The 9,216-nt window shown below is 45.6% G+C and overlaps 1 long non-coding RNA gene across 2 annotated transcripts; it reads right to left on the bottom strand.

Moving 5' to 3' along the window:
- Window positions 1–6,792: 6,792 nt before the first annotated feature.
- On the bottom strand, window positions 6,793–8,289 carry LOC120710774. Of its 2 annotated transcripts, none has more exons than XR_005690008.1 (3): window positions 8,101–8,275; window positions 7,849–7,981; window positions 6,793–7,149 (listed from the first exon to the last, which is right to left on the bottom strand). It is a non-coding gene; the product is annotated as an uncharacterized LOC120710774 (long non-coding RNA). The 2 variants fall into 2 exon arrangements; XR_005690009.1 differs by having other exon boundaries at window positions 6,794–7,149; window positions 7,849–7,978; window positions 8,101–8,289.
- Between the last annotated feature and the right edge of the window lie 927 nt (window positions 8,290–9,216).

Genomic DNA, 9,216 nt, shown 5'->3' with positions numbered 1-9,216 from the left:
CGGACTCAAGTAAGTGTGGCTTTTGAAACAAAGACCGCGGTCCCTACATGCCATTATTAGGTGCGAGCATGGAAGGTGTAACAATTGTAGAGTCATGCAAGTACATTCTCTAGATCTGAGGTCCACTTTGTAATGGCGTCCTCCATGACTCTCACCTCCTATATTTGTACCACCTGCTCCTCTAACACCATAAATCATTCTTTCAGGTCTGTAAGGCGCTGCAAGTTGGTTCACCGATCTATTCTCGGCATCCCCAAGGTGTTCATGCGCTATTAGTCCCCACTGTTGACCCTTATCCAACAAACTCCGAACTTTCCCCCATCTATCGACGAAGTACTCGTTCAACTTTTCGAAAGAGAACTCTACAATGCCAGCAACAGGTCTTGATCGAATACCTTTGAATATATTGTTCACTGACTCAACGTTGTTTGTGGTCATGATACCGTACCGCCACCCCCCGTCATCATAAGCAAGAGCCCATTTGTCCTTGTCCACCATTTCACCTTTCAACCAATCCTTGGCCCTCTCATTCATGTCATTTTCTAAATCAACAAGTTTTTCTTCAAAAGCTTTCTCCGTGCGCACTGAACACAACAACTTTAGTTTCCCAATTAGTTCCTTCTTTTTTCTGACGCCTCCACATGTTTGCTGCAAAGTGTCACATGCACCACCTATGCACAAGAGGTGGAAATCCATCCATGTGCTCTTTAACGCAGTTTAGGAGACCATGATGCCGGTCAGATATCATACAAACTTGCCTCGAGGGACCCAACACATACAGCCGCACCAGCTTCATATACCAAGACCAGCTATCGTTGTTTTCTCCTTCGGTCAAAGCAAATGCTAGAGGGACTAGTTGCCTATCAGGGTCCACGGCAACGGCCATCATTAGTGCCCCCCTTATATTTACCCGTCAGGAATGTGGCGTCCACGAGAATCTCAGGTCATCAATGCTGGAATGCTTCAGCACATTGGGGAAAACACCAGAACACCCTTTGTAAAACATACTTGTACACTGTGTTATGAGGGAGCATCATGTTTCCCGTGTACGTGAACCATCTTATGCCTGGATTGAAGAGGGACATGCCCGTCAACACCCTGGGCACCCTGGCATATGACTCTAACCAATCTCCCCACAACAGAGCTATAGCATGTTGCTTTGCATGCCACGCTTTGGAGTACTTCACCCGGTAAGAACTTAAAGCGAAAATAGACTCCATAAGCGATGGAACTGAGGTGTCGCTGTCCTTCCGAACAATACCAAGGATCCGATGAGCAAGGTAACGTGCAGTGCACTGTGCATGAACTTGCTTCGGCTTCGATGATGCACATGTGTGAGGCTGTCTTACACTGGTGATCTTCCACTGACCAGTGCCACTAACAATACGTGCCCAAACACCCTAAATGCATCCCTGCTTGCATAGCACATCGTAGCGTACCCTCTTGTCTGAATGAACCACATAAAATGGCCGGTGGTGACGCACTGCATAATCAGCCAAGAAAAACTGCAACTCTGGAAGGGAATGGAACTTCATGCCCTTTCGAATCTCCGAACAGTCACTATCAATTACACACTCACTTTCAAAAATAGTTGAGTCACAAATGGCTTTATCGATCCTGCTAAGGTCCTTAGCATTTGATACCGCAGGGACTTCAATGTGGGCTAACTTCAACATGCGCAACTCCTCGGCGGTATAAATAAATCGTGGATCATCATCAATTGCGTTGGCTCCATCGCTGGCATCATTTTCCTGCTCTACTTGGGCCTCTACACCATTACCCTCCCGTTCTTCTACCCCGGTGTCTTCATCATCGTCGTCCTCATCACTACTATCGTATTCACTGTCCTCCGAACCTAAAGAAATATCATCATCAGCAGCAGCATCCATGTCATCTTGTGCCTCGAAGCTATCTGGCCCCAAATGATCGGAAGCGACTGCCATATCGTAATCCGAAGCACAAGTGGAATTTGGGACATCTTCTACAAAGGTTGACTCTTGAGTCATATTCTCAATAGGAAATGGAATTTCATCTACTCTCCCAACTGGTTCTTCTAATCTTGTTCTACGGGTTATTTCAACAACCACCTCCAAACAAACCACATTTGCACGAGCTACTATATCCTTGTACTTTCTCCAATGCATCTCAGATTCCAATGTCATCAAAACATAATGTGCTCTAGCTTTACCACAATCAAATCTACCCCTCAGAGATATTTCATCAATTCCACATGAATGTTTTGAAACCACCCGGTCTACCAAATCCTTTAACAATGGAGGACTATCAAACAGTTCGATATCCTCTACCATATTCTCAAACTCTCCATTTTCCTTAACCATACCACCATAAAAAACCCGAACTAATTCGTCCATCTATAACAAAAAAGAAATCGGAGTACCTTCATCACTTATACAAAGAAATCAACTACAAAAACAATTCTTTACGGTGCCTAGTATCCATGAGTGAAACCCATATTAACATCCCCACTACTCAATCCTAGAAATCAAATTAATCGATGCATGCACGTACTACCTCACGTCCAAATCGAGAGTAGAGTACCATCTACGTATCATCTAAATCACTAATCATGACAAAACTATCAACTACGGCATTATTTTTCAAATCAAGAACCAAACCCTAATCACCAAGAATCGCTAATATCTACAAATGTGCATGGTTAAAGGAGGAAAAATTGAGAGTAATACCTTCGGGGAAGGGTGGGGAACGTTTCCCCCCACTCCCCCCCGCCCCCCAAACGCCTGATTTCGGGGAAATCTGGGGGGGGGCCTGTGGCAGAACCGCCTAAATTATCCCGGCTCAAGTGCGCAGGCCATCACCATAAAGGCAACATTAGCTTAAACGCACTTCAAACGGAACAATTCTTGGTCTGTCGGGTAACGTCCCGATACAACCACCGATTCTCGGATCGAACAAGCATACCCCGCACGAAGGCGAGTCCAGAGATATTACAACCATAATTTTACAACACAGGCATAGTAATGATTACAAACCAGTGAAAACCATTAATTATAAAGACAACTTAAGTAAAATAGTTATACAAACCATAACTTAAGTTCAGAGTTTAAAACAGCGGAAGATAAAACATGACGGCTACAACACGTCGCAAAAGGACACCAGGCTAGCCCAAGCATGGTATCACTCGTCATAGTTATTGCCGGTCGCAGACGTATCCCACTCTACAGACCAGCCAGGAGGCAACGAGCAAGGGTAGGTTAAGCTAGCGATCTGATCCTCAAAACTCATACCTGAAAAAGGGTTTCAACAGCAAGGCTGAGTATTCTAAAACTCAGCAAGACTTAACCGTCAACGGGTATAAGTATTCCACTTTAGCTAGACTATGCAAGGTTTTGTGAGGCTCTGGTTTTCATTTTGCTGAAAAACAATAAAGAGTATGTCCTTACTTTCAAGTTTTAGCTTTCAAGATTCTAGTTGATTAACCATTCTATGTAAGCAACTACTATTCAATCATGGTAGAAAACTAAGCAAACATCAAGATTGATAAATAATAATATTGTTGCTCTTATTACTCTATGTGGCAAAGAGATCAAGCAGTCTCATTTCATCGTGAGAGGCGGACGATTCTGAATCGAAATTCAACCTTGCAAGGGTAACCTAGTACACACGTCTGGAACACCGTCGGGTCATTCCCAAACAACCGTTGACCTTTCTTTCCGGCTTGTGGATAGGAACACTCTCCCCGACTACAGGGCTCCAAGGTCCACCCTTCTACGAGGTCCACCCTTGTCCCTTGAAGTCGCAGTGTTGCGCAACATAAAAATAAAACCTATCCCTAAGAGAGAGTATCAGGTATATCCACTCCCCGGTCCAATCGGCTACTAGGCTTGCCGCGTACCATATTGACGGCATGTGGCTAGTACTTTCAAAGACTTAACCAACGCTACCACACACCGCGACCTTAGCAAGTTCAATAACACAGACGGGGTCTCACATGAAGTTATGATATCGATCAAAACCCCGTCCGTCGTCCTTATATTGTTAACAGAAAGTAAACAGGCAATTCCTATAAGACTCGCGAGTGACAGGCAATCACTCGACTTTTACCGGTCCTATAAGCTTAGCAAGTAGTCGAACTCAAGTCTAGTGTTCAGTACATAGGTTCCTAGGATCATGCATCTAGGGTTTCAATTCAAATCCTAAGAACTGTAAATGCGCAAGTAAGTAATACAGTAAATGATATTAATTTGAAATATAGGTTATGTCCGGGGCTTGCCTTCTCGATAGTTGCTAACTATTTCAGCCCTAGGCTCTTCCGAACTTTGGTCCGGGGCTTCAGTTAGTTCCACAGTGTTCGCTTGAGCTTCGAGATCACCTCCGTCAGATTCCGGGATCAGCTCGTACGTCCCGTCCGATAAGGCAGTCGTGTCTATATGTAATGCAAGAACAACATTAAAAACATACATGGGCAATCGTTTGTAGAGTAGTTAAATACCAAATTTAACTACACAAGGCATCATGATCAACAGCACAAGCAAGATATACTAACTTCATAAAATAAGTGGTGTTTGATTCCTATAGCATTTAACTTAAGGTTTGCTAACTAAAACAACAACTCAGATCACAAACATCAATAAATTTAGCAAAACTTACCCTAAACAGAACATGAACAGACTAAGCTATCCTGCAAAATTCATGCCAAGACATGTAGCCAATTAATCACAATAATTCTTTCATTCAGATAACACCTAGAACAAGCTTGAATTATACAGGTCAAAATAGATCAAAGTAGAAGCTCAAAATTTAACAGCAGGTCAACACAGAAATAAACTAGCAACAGTAAATTTTTCATGATTTTATCTATACACAAATAAATACGAGAAAATAAACAAAACAGACAACAGATTAGCAAGATTTATTTTTAGCCCCTGATCTAGCCATGAACTGAAGCTCAAACTTCCTGGACAAGCTAAGATACTCCAGGTGAACACTCAAGAATATTATCTGGATTTATCAAGAACAGAAACTATTTATCATAAATAAAGTCTATTAAACAAGGATTAAATCACATAAATAGTTACACAAGAGAACTGATCAAGAAATTTTTATAGAAAAACATGTGTTACAAGAGTGAACTACCATAAAAGTTTCACTGCAAGACATGGCTTTATACGGTAGTTAAGAAAAAGATGAAAACAACTAATATTTATGCACTAGAAACACAAATCAATTTCTACAGCAAAAACTTGCAACTAAAGCCAAACATATTATGGTTCTACTGCATAGAGCTCTTCAAGAGGATTCCAAAACATCAAGATTTGCTAAATTACGAATTTTCTACGAATTGATATTGAATTTCAAAGTTCACTGAAAAACATTACAAAGCAGTCCCTAAGGCACTATTCATCTGAGTCTAGGCCTATTCAAATAACCCCCCGGGTTCTCTGGAATTTCAAATCCGAGGTCCTCGGGTCGGGTCAGAGGGGGAGCGCGGGTTTGACCGGCGGTTTCCCGGCGAGGGGCTCACCGGCGACGAGGGTGGAGGGGTGCGTGAGCTTCACGGGTTCACGGCGCACCTCTAGGTGGTCTACGGTTGCGGGGAGGGGCTCGGAGACGGCGGCTCGACGGAGCAGGGCGGCTTGGCGGCGGAGGCAAGAGACGGCGAGGTAGCTCCGGCGAGGTTCGGGCGATGGGAAGCGGCCTGGGAGCTGCGCGAGGTCGAGGCGCGGCTAAAGGTGGGGGCTATTGGGGTGGAGCGGGCCTGTGGTGGCAGCTCCGCGGCAGGGTGAGCTCGCCGGGGTTCGGGTGGTGCGGCGGCGGCGTTCCGAGGCGTGGGAGCGAGGGGAGAGGAAAGGGACGAACGAAATCGACTGCTGGGGTTTATGTAGTGCTTAGGCGCTCGCTAGAAGAGGCCGGCGGCTGCTGCAGCTGGCTCTCCACCGCGACGGCGAGGTGGCGGCCGCCGGGGCGGTTCTGGAAGCGGCGGGGCACGTGGCACGGCCGGGGAGGCTCCAGCGCGAGGCTAGAGGGCGGTGGAGGAGGTCGTCCGCGACGCGTGGGTGCCAGCGCGCGGTGATTTAATGGCCGGGAAGGCTTTCCCCGGCGCCGGCGGGGGCGCTGTCGGTGGGCGGCGGCGCAAAACAGAGCAGGGGGTGGAGGTGGAAGACAAGGGTAGTTTTGCAATTTCCAAAAATTCCAGGGACCCCACTGTAAAACAGCGATAACTTTTAAACCAAAGCTCAAATGGAAAAGTGCCCAACATGAAAGTTGTTCAATTTTTCAAGAGCTACAACTTTGATGTTGTGCAAAAATTTATTTGACCAAAGGATAGAGAGCTAAATTTGAAAACACAAGAGGGATTTTAAATTCTAGGAATTTTGTCTTTTTCAATGCAAATTCACTTCAAAATTAGACTTAAAAACAAAATTGGCTGCCATGCATTAAATGCACTGCAAATTTTACAAAAATACCCTCCACAAAAGCTATATTCACAAATAACTATATAAAGGACCTTGCATAAAATCATAATTACACATATAACCTTTTATAATTACAAAAAGATCCTTTTTAAGTAATTTAAGCACATGACGCAAAGCAAACATACACAATTACTGTGCAGACACCTTTTTAAGTACTGTGCAGACACCCGGGGTGTTACAGGGCCGGCGGCGACGCGCTGGAGGAGGGCTGCTCGGGGAGGAGTGAGGGAAAGAAAGGGAGGGTGGGAGAGAAGAAGCCGGCGCGGGCCCAGGACATTGGCCTTGTCGCGCCAGCCCGCATGGCGCGACAAGCTTGTCGTGCCACTGCATGTGGCGCGACAGGTAGGGCCACGTCATCGCCGACGCAGGGCAGCGCTGGCTCGGGCCGCCAGCGTGGCCACCCTGTCGCGCCACATACACTGGCGCGACAGATGCTATCTGTCGCGCCGGGGCAAGTGGCACGACCAAACGGGCTACTCCCTGCAAATAAAAATCAATACGGGTTGAAATTAAAATATTATTAAAAAAGGTTAAAAATAAAAAAAATCCATATGCTGGTGAACTTGTTCTTCACAGTCAGATCCTTCCTCTTGCTCTTCTTCCGCATGTTGTCAAGCACCATGGAGTTGGAATCAAAAGTACAAACACAACCAAGCAGCTTCTTGTAGTTGTGGTAGTTGTGTCTTGTGAGCATCTGAACACATTCAAATTTAGAGATTTAATCTTTGTTGATAAATACATACATGTGGCAGCAGTACACCACAGTCAGCTTAAATCTTTACTATAAAATTCTCTACTTGTTATTTGTTCGAAGAGTAACATAACAACAATATTGATTGACATGTTCATCCACAAACCTTCCTGATTTGTTTGCGACAGCCAGTGTATTTCCTTACTTTTGAATACATACTGAGATGTCGACCTACATATTTTCAGATAGATCAAACCACAATTCCTTCTGACATTTTCCGATGGACTAATCTGTTGCTAATGGACTACAACCAACCAAATTAACCTAGAAGTACAAAAGGTTACAGAAGTAAAAAAATAAAATTACTGCATAGGATTGCTTCTCTTAAGTATCTACAGGAAAACTAAAAATCGTGAATCAACATGATCTGCTAACATTCTCTCTAAAGAAATAAGCACAACAGCTCCAGAGTAGTGTTTCCTTCTAAAATTACCTGATGAACTAATTTGTTGCTGATGGATTACAACTAACCAAATTAACCTGCCTAGGGATAATTCTGACATTATTTGATCAGGGACCTCAATCTGTTATCCCATACATGATACGCACTTAAATTCTTTGACAATACTCATGATATACAGTTCATAAGCCTACATGCGCTAGAGAGGAATGCTGATGAGGGATCATGATAGGGATATCTACCAGGATTGCGCCGCCGCCTTCATCCGCATGCTCATCGTAATTGCGCCTCCCCTTTGGACGAAAATGGGTTGGGGTGAGACAGGTGCTGCTTCAAAGGCCATCCCTCGTTGTCGAGCGCTGCTAGCCGCCGCTGCTGCCAATGAAATTGGATCAGGAATGGGATGGGTGCAATGGCACTAGTCGTGGTCGATGGAGCAGGCAAACCCGACGGCCTCAGTGTCAAGGCCGTCCGTCACCGTCGATATCTGCTACCTGTCGCTGGCTCGCTGCTGATGCTTGTCTGCTACCAACAAAATCGGATCAAGGATGCGGCGAGTGCGGCGGCGCCTGTCACGGTTGGAGGGAGTGGGCGAAGCAGCAGCCATGGTGTTGAAGTCGTCCCCACCACCATAACACTCACTCCAGTGCTACGCGCCGCCGCCGCGAATGCCCGCCGCCAGCTTTCCCCACACCTCGCGACGAAAGCCTAAAATGCAAAACACTCAATTGGAAGGTTACCTGATCATCTGGATTGGCATGGATCGGGCCTTATTAGGGCACGGGTAGGGCCGGGCCCAAACAGCACCCACTCGAGAGAAAAAAAAATTAAAATCAATTATCAGGAGCTTTAAAATTAGTGCAAACTTCATGTAAAAGACCACTGGAGCAAAACTCATACACAGATTATAGTTAACATGACATATAATCGGGGGGTGTGTGTGGCCAAATGCTTAGAATATTACAGTTACAATTCAATCTTTGAACAGACAATCATGACAGATCATATCTTATTAGTTGCAATTCTCAGCCATCTCAAACAAAAAAATAGGGAAAAATGTGTCTCTACCCCTATTTCAAAACTCAATTGTGATTTTACCCCTTCTTTTTAAACTTTGTGAATTTGCTCTTGTTATTTTGAAATGAAACAACCGATTACCCCTACTATGCAACATCGTTTGCTTTGCTGGGATTAAATGGAAGAAAAAAAATAAATAAAACACCAAGAGGAAAGAGACAGTAATGCTCCTGGCCCCCTCCTCTGCCTACCTCCTTCTCTGTCTGCCGCCTCCTCCCCAGTTTGGGGGAACCGGCGGCCAGCGGCGGCCCCCTCCCCGTCGCGCTCCCCCACCACACACCCCGACGGCGCCCCCGCCATGCCAAGGCATCGGAGCGCGGAGCCTGGCGCGGCCCCCGCGTCGCAGCCCCTGCCCGTGGCTCGCCACATCCCATCACCGGCTGTGCCTTCCCGCTCGCAGCTCGCCGCCTCCTGCCGCTGGCCGTGTGTTGGCGCTCCTTAAGTACCCATTTTATCATTTGTTTATCCTTGATAATGGCATGAATTTAATATCAAAATCACTAACCATCCTAACCCCGGCTTAGTTATTGGTC

The sequence above is a fragment of the Panicum virgatum genome, chromosome 5K (assembly GCF_016808335.1).
Source record: "Panicum virgatum strain AP13 chromosome 5K, P.virgatum_v5, whole genome shotgun sequence".
Classification (NCBI taxonomy): Eukaryota; Viridiplantae; Streptophyta; class Magnoliopsida; order Poales; family Poaceae; genus Panicum; species Panicum virgatum.
The sequence above is the reverse complement of the archived record's forward strand: the minus strand, read 5'-3'. Positions and strand labels throughout refer to the sequence as shown.